The sequence below is a fragment of the Euphorbia lathyris genome, chromosome 3, assembly GCF_963576675.1.
Source record: "Euphorbia lathyris chromosome 3, ddEupLath1.1, whole genome shotgun sequence".
NCBI classification, from domain to species: Eukaryota; Viridiplantae; Streptophyta; class Magnoliopsida; order Malpighiales; family Euphorbiaceae; genus Euphorbia; species Euphorbia lathyris.
This window is the reverse complement of record NC_088912.1, coordinates 55,694,353-55,707,305: the sequence shown is the minus strand read 5'-3', so window position 1 is coordinate 55,707,305 and position 12,953 is coordinate 55,694,353.

Here is a 12,953-nt window from a genome sequence, read left to right as displayed (position 1 = left end):
CCTTTCTTTTGGCTTCATTCAGCTTTTGGTAGTCAATGCACATGCGCTAGCCCGTGACTGTTCGTGTGGGAATGAGTTCATTTTTCTCGTTTAAGACTATAGTGGTTCCCCCTTTCTTTGGAACAACCTGAACTGGGCTGATCCATACACTATCTGAAATGGAATAGATTATTCCAACATCAATAAGCTTTATGACTTCCGCCTTGACCACTTCTTTCATATGAGGGTTAAGTCTCCGTTGTGGCTGAACAGTTGGTCGATGATCTTCCTCCATTAGGATCTTGTGTATGCAGATCGTAGGACTAATCCCCTTTATGTCTTCAATCTTTCAAGCTAATGCTTCTTTGTTGCGCCTTAAGATGGTGAGCAATTGTTCTTTATGGTCCTTCGTCAGAGTGGTAGAAATAATAACAGGTTGGCTGTTTGGTGGATCGAGGAAGGCATACTCCAAATGATCTGGCAAAGGTTTTAGCTCTGGGCACCTCAACTCTCCTTATTTGGGATTTTGATTAAGCAACACCTCTTCTTTTGCTTCCATGCAGTCCTTAGCTGTCTCCTCGATTGGTTTTGTGTCGAACAGTTGTTCGAGCTCCACAATTTTTTCTTTTTCTTCATGTAGACAAAACAGATTGTTCATCTCCTGTATCTAAAAAATAACAAGCATCATCAGAAGCGGAAGTGTAACGAACAACTTCGTGCATTTTAAACACAACCTCTTCATTATTGATTTTCAAAATTAGATACCCACTATGCACATCTGTCACTGCTCTACCAGTAGAGAGAAAGGGTCATCCCAAGATGATTGGGACTTCCAAATCTTCAGCTATGTCCATGATCACGAAGTCCACATGTAGGATGAAATTTCCAACATTGACTAACATGTCTTCCACTATTCCTTTAGGGTACTGAATAGATCGGTCAACCAGCTGAATGGTGACCTTTGTATAGATGGAATATGACATTAGGTTAATGCTAGCTCCTAAATCACACAAGGCATCCTGAATAGTCAGCGTTCCTATTGAACATGGTATAGAAAAACTCCATAGATCTTTCAACTTCATGGGAAGCTGCTATTTGGCTTGTAAGATTGACAAGCTATCTCTATTCAATTGCACCATGGCTACACTCTCAAGCTTCTTCTTGTTGGTGAGTAAATCCTTAAGAAATTTTACGTACATTGGCATCTCCGATAATGCTTCAATGAAAGGAATGTTGATGTGTAACTTCATCAGTTGTTCTAAGAAGCTCTTGTGTCTTTTCTTGCAATTTTGCTGCTTCAGTCTGTCAGGATATGGCACTCTTGCTTCATATGAATGAGCAATTGTTTCCTCATTGACTAACTGTTTATCTTTCCTCTGCCCCGACTCAACTATTTGCAGGGTGTTCAAAATTCTTACCAACCCAAGGATCCAACCCATTCCAAATATCTAGTTTATTGGTTTATTTATTACATTGGATTAGTTATAACCAAACCAATAGAAAAATTTCACATGGATAAAATAATTTAACTAGTTAATTAACCAATCCAAATTAAAAAAGCCCAATATTTTTAAAATGCACACAAAACTTTTTTCCCTAACAATTACGGATGAAGGTAAGTCCAAACTAAAATGACCAAAACAGTACTACACAAAGGTATGGAATTCAAAATAATTTTTTATTTTGTATTCATTTTATTACTCGGCGTTTAACGAGTAAATTACACATATGGCCACTCAACTTTGTTCATTTTCACAATATGGCCACTAAACTTCAAAACATAACATAAAAGTCAATCAACTTTATATGTTTTTACGTTCTGGCAACGAAATTTTAATTAATGTCACAAAATGACCGTTAACAACCTCAAATGAAAAATTCAAAGAATTGATGATAATCTGGTAAACTTCAATTCCTCAAAAATTTCGTTTTGAGATCATTTAAACATTGTTTGGTTAGGAGAGAGAAAGCTACAGAAATAGCTATTTTGAAAAATAAAAAGTATGGTTTCATAGTAAATATCATTCTAAACAACTTTAAAGTTTAATGATTATACCGTAAAAGTGAGTAAAGTTCAGTGGTCATGAGTATAATTTACTTGATGTTTTAATTAGTGAATTATTAGATATTTAGCTATTGAAGTATTTGATGTTTTTCATATTTAACTAACATGATATTTTATTTGATGGTAATTAATAGATTAATTGAATGTCAAATATTTAATTTCAATTACTCTACAATAAGAAAAAAAAGTAAACGGTTCCATAAGCAAACTTTACCATATTAGTAAGAAAAAAAATATGAAAAATTAAAATTGAAGAGATTAAAATTTGGTATACTAAAAAATCAGATTTGATTTTGATTGAAAAAAAAAAAAAAAAAAAATTACTTAATCTAATTAAAATAATATGTAATAGGTTTAGTGAAATTAATTTATGGATAGGTTGTTAATAACCAATCCAAACCAAAACCAATCCAATCCAATTTTATAGAATTTTCATGGATTGGATTGGTTATTTACAACCAATCCATGAATTCATTCCTTAATTGGATTGATTAGGTTTTTCTATCCAATAACCATTGGATTGATCCATGAACACCCCTTGGTACTTTAGTTGGCTGGCTTCCTTACAGTGTTACTTATTAAAGTACCTTTTTCTTTTGAAGCAATAATGGTCGCAAATTGTTGCATCTGTGTCTCAAGGCTCTTAATGGATGTCTGTGTTTGTTTCATAAATTGCATCATCATAGATTCCAGATCAGGCTTTCCTTCTTATTGAACAGCCGGTTGTCTCTGGTATTGCTGGTTGGATGTAGTGGCTTGCTGTTGTTGGTATGGCTGCCTCTGGTTATCTTGCTTATATAGTGGTTGAGCAGCTGGTTGTCTCTGGTTGTCATGCTATGAAAAGTTGGGATGATTTCTCCAACTAGGGTTATATGTGTTCGAATAGGGTTTAGGTGGTTGTCTTGCGATGAAATCACACTATTCTTTCATTGATGCGCCCGACTTAATTCATGGGCAGTCAATAGGTCTGTGAGGACCATTGCAAAAATCACATCCTTCATATGAAAAAATCTCATTTTGAACCTGTGCTTGTGTTTGAATAACAGAAACATTCATCTTCCCCATGGTTTTGACTAGCTGTTCCATTTGAGAAGAAAGTCTAGTGACGACGTCGTTGTTTGAATCATTGGAGACTCTCTTCTCGTCACTCCTCACTGAGTGCCAATTGTAGCTCGTATTGACTACTTTCTCAATTAACTCGTACAAGGCTTGGGGTTCAAGCTCCTCAAGATTTCCATTCGCAACTGACTCAATTTGGATCTTGTATGTGTTAGTCACCCCGTTGTAGAAATTTTGCATTTGCATCCACATGGGTATTCCATGGTTGGGGACTCTTCTCAGCAACTCCTTATACCTCATCACTCTCATTCCGATTTGTTCGGAAGGTGTTGCATATGGTGATGAAGTCCTGTGTGTGGGCATTTGGATCTTCATTTGGATATCCGCATAACTGCACAACTATTTTATAACATCTGAATCCTTGATGCTTTAATTTCAAACAGGTGGTTTCCTTCATTGGGCAGAACACTGCAGGACGAATGGACTTCAATGGATGGTCTGGAATAGTCCTTCATCCACAACCTCTGATTTCCATTATTGTTACGATTATTATTATTTTCTTTGTTATTTTCACCATGACCCTCCTCATGGTTCTCTGGTCCTTCAGCTTCTGGTCTCAGATTTTTGTTGTTCATCCTTGCGAGTCTAGCTTGCTTGAACAATCTTCTTCTTCTCATGTATGTTCTTTCTATTTCTAGATCTACAGGCAGAATGGGAATACATGTTCTTTGCATAAACAACTAAAAATAGAAACCAATGGCACTGAATGAATAGGTGATTAACATGTAGCAAGTTAAGCATACAACTTCTTACGACTCAATCTATCAATCCCCGGCAACGACGCCAAAAAATTGGTATGTTAGATACAGACTCTAGCAAGTGTACTAGGTCAAATGTAGTTTTGGTAAGACCAAGTGTCGTATTCCCGAGATATTGAATTAAAGTTGTAAAAATGAGTTACCTTAACCGCTAGAAAGCAATAGTTTGGTTGAATTGATTATAATGATAATGACAAAAAACAAGCAAAATAACAGATAAAATAAAAGGGAAATATCAGATTAGAACATGCACATGCCTAACACTATACCAAACAGGCAACTGTAAACATACTGTTTTCTTTTACACAGCAAAGTAAATCCATAATTCAAGATTTGAGTCTCTCTCTCTCTCTCTCATTTCACTAAGGTCCGGTGTCCCATTTCCAAAGATTCTAAGAAAAGAGCTGATAACATTGGGATATTATCCAAGGGATCAAAGGAGATATTTACCCAAACGACCACGTATTGAACCGGTCAAAGAAGGCAATGGCGTATCAAGCAAAGACATCCAATGGGCGAATCACCGAGACTCCGCCACACGAGATCCGTAGTCAAACCTACATGAGATCCGCCGTCACCCTTCGATCCGCCAGCTGAACAGCTGAGCCGATTCCTCAATAAAGGTAATTAATGAACTATTAATGAGCTAACGGACATACTTAAAGGAAACCAGTAACCGCCATTAATGAAGCATTAATGGACACTTTCTAGTTACTAAGGGTTACAACTCCATGACTATATATAGCTTGCATCTCAAGCTACCAAGGTACACATTCTCACAATCCTAGAAACCCTACTTTGTCAATTCAGTTTATTCCTCCATACTCTATACTGACTTTGGCATCAGAGCTTCCCCCCGTCGAACCCAACGACGCCCCCATAGGGACGGAAGCCAATCGGAAATTCTCCACTAGTCATCAATTGGTGCGGTGAACGTGGAGCCCTAACCAAATAAGGGTCTCGTTCACATTGTAAGATATGACGAGTGGAGGGTCTAATCCCTCAACAGGGATTGAAACACCATTAGTAACACCATCAGCCAATCCTGTTGCAAACGCTGGTTGCGTTGATCTTGAAGCTCCTACAGTGCATGGTGAGGAAAGTATGTCACCTGACTCATTTCTTGAAATATGTGCGGGATCCATAGGAAGGGAGTTTGTCCCGGAGATGGAAAGCCGCTTAAGGTCGTACATGTTAATTCCCCCACTTCGACGTACGGCACCAACTCCTACGACATCCCAATGGCAAAATGTAACCATAGGACCAAACACTCGTGATTCTTCGTTTTTTCACTCCCAACCTGCAGATTCCACGGTGATTACTTCCGTGGCAGCCAGCGACCCGCCATTGAATCGGCGACTGTTTTCTGACGGAGCAAAAGGGAGTCAGAGGAATAATCAAACTTTTCATGAGGGATCTGCAAACCCAAGGATTAACATTGGCGGGTCTCGAGCTTTTAATAACGCCAGGTCCAATCCTCCAGCGGGCGGACCAGAGGGCTGGAGACATAAAAAGCGTAGGAAGACGAATGGCAGGGGATGATCTAAATCTCAATCTCGCTTAAAGCATGGATCCTCCCAACGAGGTAGATCACCTCCACCCCCAGAACGTAGGAGAAGTAAGCGGCCAGTTGAGGAACCTCGTCAAGATAGGCAACACCTGCCTCCGAATCAAAGAGCTAATAAGCAGGCTCCACCAGGAGGACGTGGAGGGAGTGATTCGCCATCAGATCCTTCATCTAATTCCAGTTCTTCATCCTCTCTGAGTAGATCCCCACGTAGAGGACGTTCTAGGGAGAATCCCGGGAATATAACGGATCTAATTAGAGACGAGGTGCGCCGCCAGAATGAAGAGAATATGAGACATAATCCATTCGCCAATCGGGATTCGCCCTTTACAGCGTGGATCGAAGCTGAGGAAAAGGATATGCACTTTAAAATTCCTAATATCCCAGTCTATACGGGCGTGGACAACCCTGAAGCCCATGCCAGGAAGTACCGCATGTTGCTCAGCCTTAACCGAGCCAGTGAAGCGGTATTATGTCGGATGTTTATCACCACGCTTGGCGGACCCGTTTATGATTGGTTCCAATCTTTACCTCCAGGATCAATAGACAGCTGGGATCAGTTGAGTAGAGAGTTTTGTGCAAAATTCTTCGGATGCATCCCTCCAGTGGTCAAATCGCGGAAGCTTTTTGAATTGAAACAGAAAGCAAATGAACCTCTCCGAGAATATGTAGACAATTTTAACAAATTGTGTATACGAATTGTTGATGTAGATGTCTCCATGGCGGTGGAAGCTCTAGTGAAAAACACCACGTGTAAAAGCTTGCAGGAAGATCTGATCAGAAAGAAGCCCAGAGATATGGCAGAATTGATAGAAAGATGCAAGGATTTCATGGAAGTGGATGACATTCGCAGGGAGTCAGTATCTCCGCCTAAAAGGGACAAGGGCGAATCTCGTAGACGGGATAAAGAGAAGGACAAACATCCTGATTCGTCATCCAGAGGCAGGCGTAGAGGCTCTAAAAACAAATCGGCATACATACCATCGTTTACACCATTAAACGCCTCCAAAAGCGAAGTGCTGATGTGGATAGAAAACAACCAGCACAAACGGAGCATTTCATACCCCGAACCAAAAGGGGGGGAGTACACCAACACGGGGAAAAATCCCAAAAATTATTGCAAGTACCACAGGAGGAATGGTCATGATACAGACGCGTGTTGGGAGTTGGCCAGGGAGATAGAAAGGCTTATAGAAAGGGGAAAGCTAGACAGGTTCGTCCAAAATGATAACAAGAAAGGAGATAATGATAAGTCAAGGGATGATCAGAAAAAGAAGGCGAAGGGGACCATCAATGTCATAGCAGGCGGACCAGGATATCAACCTGTGCTGAAGAAGGCAAAGACCACCGCTCTGGATAGGGCATCACTAAATCGCCCTTTTACGGACGTAGGCCCAGAGATTCCCCCTCACGCAGATGCTCTAGTCATTACCATGATGGTAGAAGGATGGGAAATGAAAAGAGTAATGATTGACACTGGAAGTTCGAGCAACGTCATTACAAGAGGAGCATTCGCCAAACTTATGGTCGACCCTGTCCAAGTGGAAACCACTATTGTGGACATCCTAGGAGTAACAGGGCACACAATCCAAACGAAGGGTCAGGTAATGTTAGATTGTGAGTTGGCAGACGAAGATCAAATCTGGAAGGGAGATCTGGAGTTCTCCATTATAGATGGTCAATTGGCCTATAATATCATCCTGGGTCGGCCTTTCATCTCCGAAGCAGCGGCTCTCATCTCCATCCGCCATCTAACCATTTACATCCCCACGGCCAAAGGAGGAGTAATGGTCAGAGGAAATCAAAAAGTTGCTCATGAGACATATTCAGCATCCTTGATGATTCGCCCACAGTCTAAAGATGAGGAATAAGAAGAACTTGTCACAATGGCTCTGGGTGAAACAGAGATGTACCTTATGGCGGATGAAAAACAGGTACGAATTGCTAAAGGGCTAAGAGGTGAGATTAAGGAAGCTATTACAAAGGTTTTCCATGAGTCAGAAGACGTTTTTGCATGGAAGGATGAGATTCTCCCAGGGATTAATCCGGATGTGATCACTCATAAGCTCAATATTGCCGAGGACGCTGTCCCAATAGCACAGAAGCGGAGAAATCATGGTCATGAAAGACAAAAATTAATAGAAGAGGAGATTGCTAAGCTTAAAAAGGCGGACGCCATCGAAGAAGTACTTTACACACAATGGCTGGCGAATGTGGTGCTAGTAAAAAAGGCAGGCGGATCATACCGCATGTGTATTGACTTCACAGATCTCAATAAAGCTTGTCCCAAAGACAACTACCCCCTACCGTGTATTGATATTCTAGTAGATGGAACTGCCGGACACGCCATGTATTCCTTCACTGATGTGAAGTCGAGTTATCACCAGATCCCGATGGAGCCTTCCGACAGAATCAAAACTTCGTTCGTTACGCACCAAGCAACCTACTGCTTCAAGGTCATGCCCTTTGGGCTTAAAAATGCAGGGGCGACCTATCAACGGATGATGAACAAAATATTCGAAGAAAGTAAAGGTAATAACTTTTCTGTCTACGTGGATGATATGATCATCAAAAGTTCCACTGTAGAAAAGCACACGGATGATATAAGGGAGATCCTAGGTGTACTCCGACATCACAACATTAAACTGAATCCAGAGAAATGTACCTTTAGGGCGACATATGGAAAATTCTTGGGATTCATGATCAGCCAGAGAGGAGTGAGCCCAAATCCGGATAAAGTTAAAGCAGTCCTGGATATGAAAACACCACAGAACATCAGAGAGGTTCAACGTCTGAATGGGCGTATTGTGGCCTTGGGCAGGTTCATCTCTTGTTCGGCTCACAGATGTCAACCCTTCTATGAGGTGATCAAAAAACAAAAGGCATTCGAGTGGAATGAGGACTGTAAGCAAGCTTTCGAAGGGATCAAGCGACTTCTCACGGAACCACCTATGATGAGTCGGCCCATGAAAGGTGAGAATCTCTACATGTATGTTTCAGTTACAGATAAAGCTGTTTGAACAGTCATGATCAGGGAAGAGGATGGACAGTAGTATCCAATCTATTACGTGAGTAAAGTGTTAAAAGACGCCGAGACCTGATACTCCAAATTGGATAAAATGGCACTGGCCATTGTCACCACCTCAATACGTCTCAGGCCCTACTTTCAGGCACATACTGTCATAGTCCGCACAAGCATACCCATGAGGAAAGTATTGCAAAAGCCAGAGACTTCGGGAAGATTGATGGAGTGGGCAATTTGCTTAGGCGAATTTGATGTTCATTACAAAAGTCGATCCGCCCTGAAAAGTCAAGTCTTGGCAGACTTTGTGAATGAATTCACTGAAGAAGGTATGAATCTACCCAAATCTAAGGTCGAAGAATGGACGATGTATACAGATGGGGCTTCTTCGACGGAAGGCGCAGGTATAGGCATCGTGATCAAAGGTCCCCAATATATAAAACTGCATTACGCGGCAAAATTGGACTTCCTCGCAACCAACAATGCAGCGGAGTGTGAGGCCTTAATATTGGGACTACGCCTGTTGAAGGAAATCACTCCCGAGTGGATCGTAATCTACAATGATTCCAAATTAATGGTCAACCAGGTAATAAAAAATTTTGAGGTGAAAGATGACATTCTGGCCAAATATGTTGAAGAGGTTAAGAAATTGCTGAACCACCTCGAAGCCAAAGAAACCAAGTGGGAACTGATCCATGTGCCCCAAGGATCTAACACCGAGGCCGATCACCTAGCTAAAATGGCTTCAAGCAAGGAGCATTGGGCGGATCTGTAGTGCCCGTTCGAGGTCAAGACAGCCCCGACATTCGCCTCAAAAGCGGTATCCTTACTTACATCCGTCGAAAGTGATTGGAGGTGACCGATTCGCCAGTACCTGATGGATGGAACTCTCCCGCAGGACAAAGAAGAAGCTCGACGGACGGTAAGGAAGGCCGCCTATTTCTCCGTGATCAATGATTGCTTATACAGAAAGTATTTTGGTCACCCATGGTTGAAATGCATCGTGACGGAAGAGGGACAACAGATCCTCAAAGAGTTGCATGAAGGCACATGTGGAGCCCATGAGGCGTCTGCCTCCATTTTGAAGAAGTCCAGGTTAGTAGGATTTTATTGGCCCACAGCGGAACTTGATGCCCAAAAGTTAGTGGAGTCTTGTCATAATTTCCAGGTGCATGCAAATGAATCCCACACAGCTAAACACCTTCAAAGGCCCATCATCGAAGGTCGACCTTTTGCAGTTTGGGGGATTGATATCGTTGGTCCCTTTCCTCCTACCAAGAGACAGAGAAAGTATGTGGTGGTGGCTGTGGATCATTTTACTAAATGGGTAGAGGCCGAAGCTGTCTCCTCTATCAACGCTGAACGAATGGTGGAGTTCGTCAAAGATAATATCGTTGGAAGGTACGGGGTTCCCCACACGATTATCATTGACAATGGGACGCAATTCAATTGTGGAGAGTTCAAAACTTTCTGTGAAAAGTTGGGCATTCAAAACAGGTTCACCTCTGTTTACTATCCCCAATCTAATGGGATGACCGAGGTTACAAATCGGACGATCGTTAAAGGAATAAAGAAAAGGTTGGGGGAGCATGATAAAAAGTGGGCGGATCAGTTAATGAGCGTCCTATGGGCGTATCGAACCACTCCACGAACAGCCACGGGCGAGACGCCATTCGCCCTTTCTCACGGCGTGGAAGCTGTAATCCCTGTTGAAATACAGGTCCCTAGTGACAGAGTTGCATTCTATTGCGAGGATGAAAATAGCCGAAGGTTGAAAGAAAGTCTCGATCAAGTGGAGGAGAAAAGGGAGAAGGTGTATGTACGCATTATCATGATAAAAATGCAAAGCTTGTAAATCTGAATGTTGGAGATCTCGTGGTCCGAAAGGCGGATAAAATCCAATCCATAGAAGGAAGAGGAAAGCTGGGGATCACCTGGACAGGTCCATATAGAATAATCACCAAGATTGGATCCGCCACGTTTAAAATTCAAGACATGGAGAGGAACACACTACCACGTATGTGGAACATCCAGAACCTCCGCAAATATTTCACCAGAAAATAGAATGTAATCAAGGTATTGAGTACTCTTTTTCCTTTAGTAAGTTTTTATCCCATGAGGTTTTTCTTATTAAAGGTTTTAATGAGGCTCACATGTAAGACCCACTTGCTGTAATAAGGGCACATCGCCATTCAATAAAGATCAACTTTTGTCCTATCAATTCTTTTTTAACTATTTTCTTGTAGCAATATAAATATTCCAGATTAAAAAAGAGGGGGGGGGGGGGGCAACAAACGCATTCCCACACATAGGATAATGCTATCATGGCATAAACTACTTTCTCCTCAAAGATAGGAGAACAATCTCAACGGCGGATTTATCTACCTCAAAGATAGGAAACAAATTGATCCCCGTCAGAGATAGAGTTAAAACATTTCTCAGACGTGAGATCTTTACACTCTTGTAAACTCTTTCCAAAAAAGAGTCCAAAGTCCTAGTGGCAGATCGATTCACCTCAAAGACAGGAAGCCAATCGATCGCCTAAGGCAGCTTAACTTCCTCTAAAGGAATAAAAGCTCCAAGTCTTCACAAAGGCTCACACTCTGAGGTATGGCTGGCCACCTACTTCAACTCAATCCTAAAACCTATAGATTTACTTGCGGAAAAACATAAAGCGTAAAGTAAAGATAAATGGTAATAGCAAGGATTAAAAATTGTACTTAGTTTTACAAAAAACTAAACATCTGTAGGAGCATCCTCCTTAGCATCTTTTACACTAGATGCGCCCTCCAGTGGGGCTTCCTTCTCTACAGAAATAGTTCCCTCATGAGGAATGGTACAATCAGTTATCAGCTCCTCACTCTTGTCACCCGCCTTCTGGGACACCTCATCAAGGTCCTCTGGTTCAAGATCGACAAGGGGTTTACTCTCTTCGATGGATCCATTCATCACTTTGCGAATGTGATCACGGATGTAGTCCTTGACGTTCGGGATTTTGCGATACTTAAGACAAACTTCCACGTCAGGAACCACGTACTTTGGATCTGTAAAATCAATCTCGGGATGAGCAAGTTGAACATACGCCATGATCCACCCGCCATAATAGTAAGCTCGTTCCCCTGCCAGGATCTCCGTGTCCAGTAAGGCAGCCTTATGGTCTTTAGCATCCGCATCTATCTTCTCTTTCAATCTAAGGATCTCAGCATCCTTACTCTCATTAAGAGCAACGGCGGAAGCAGCGTTCGCGTTGGCAACATCGACCTCTTTCTCTAACCTTTCTATGGTTGCCTTGTCCGCCACTCCTTGAAGGAGATCCACTTCCATAGTACGCATACGGGTGTATACCTATCAAGGCAAAAGCCAATTCAAACAAAAGAGTAACAACAAACTCTCCCTAAAGGAGGTCACTCTTTCATCCAAAAATGCAAAAAGGGATAGAAGAAACTTACCGTAAGAAGCTCTGTTTTTCCCATCTGGACATGGGCTGATCCCGAGATCTTATTTTGACTCGCACGTACCTCACCTAGTTGACCAAGAGCTTCGTCCAGATTATTGATGACGAATTCATTCCTTAAAGATCCTTTGTCACCATATTTGGTGGACCAGTAACCTCCTAAGTCCGGCTTCACCATCTATGCAAGCATTAAAAAGCAGAAAATAAGATCCGAGTAAGAGAAGAGAAAATGATAAGATAGACGCACCTCTTCAAGCCTCGCCATTGGTTTCTCGACTCTCATGGCATCCGCCAGCAGCTTCCCTCCACTGCTAGACACAGATTTCTTCTTCTTTGGGAGAGGAGGATCAACCATATCACCAGCAGGACGCTTCTCAGAACTCTTATGGGAATCCGCTACCTGCCCCTTCTTTCGAGCCTCTTCTTCCTTCTGTTTCTTGCGTATCTCTACAAGGGCGCGACTGGCCTCAGACAAACCCCTGACAAGGGAACAATAAAATAATCAAGGTTCAAGGAAAAACAAAGTTACCTTCATCAAGTTGTGTAAACTTCGCGTAAGTGATCTTGTCCCCTTCCCGGCGGATCAAGGGAATGCCATTCATCATGAAATCCAAGGCGTCAGCATATGTCCAGGCATCCGCCTTGATACTTTTCATGAGATCCGCCACTTTCTCGTCACTGTCCGTCAATATACGCAAGTCTCCAGCCATATGCAAAGGTTTGGCATTCCAAACCGACAGAAAGCCTAGAGATTCGCCCTCTCTTATCTTTACAAAGAAAAATCTTTCGTCCCAAAGATGGACATTTGACATCTTACCGCAGAAGTGCGAATAAGTTTTGAATTTAGCGAAAGTGAAGAAAGATTCGGCCTGTCGCTTCGTTGGTTTGTGAAGAGACCGAAAGACACGAGGGTTGCATACTATCCCTAAGTTCGAAGCCAAATAACAATCCAGAGCCAGATCTAACTAGCCATTTGGATGCAGCTGGAA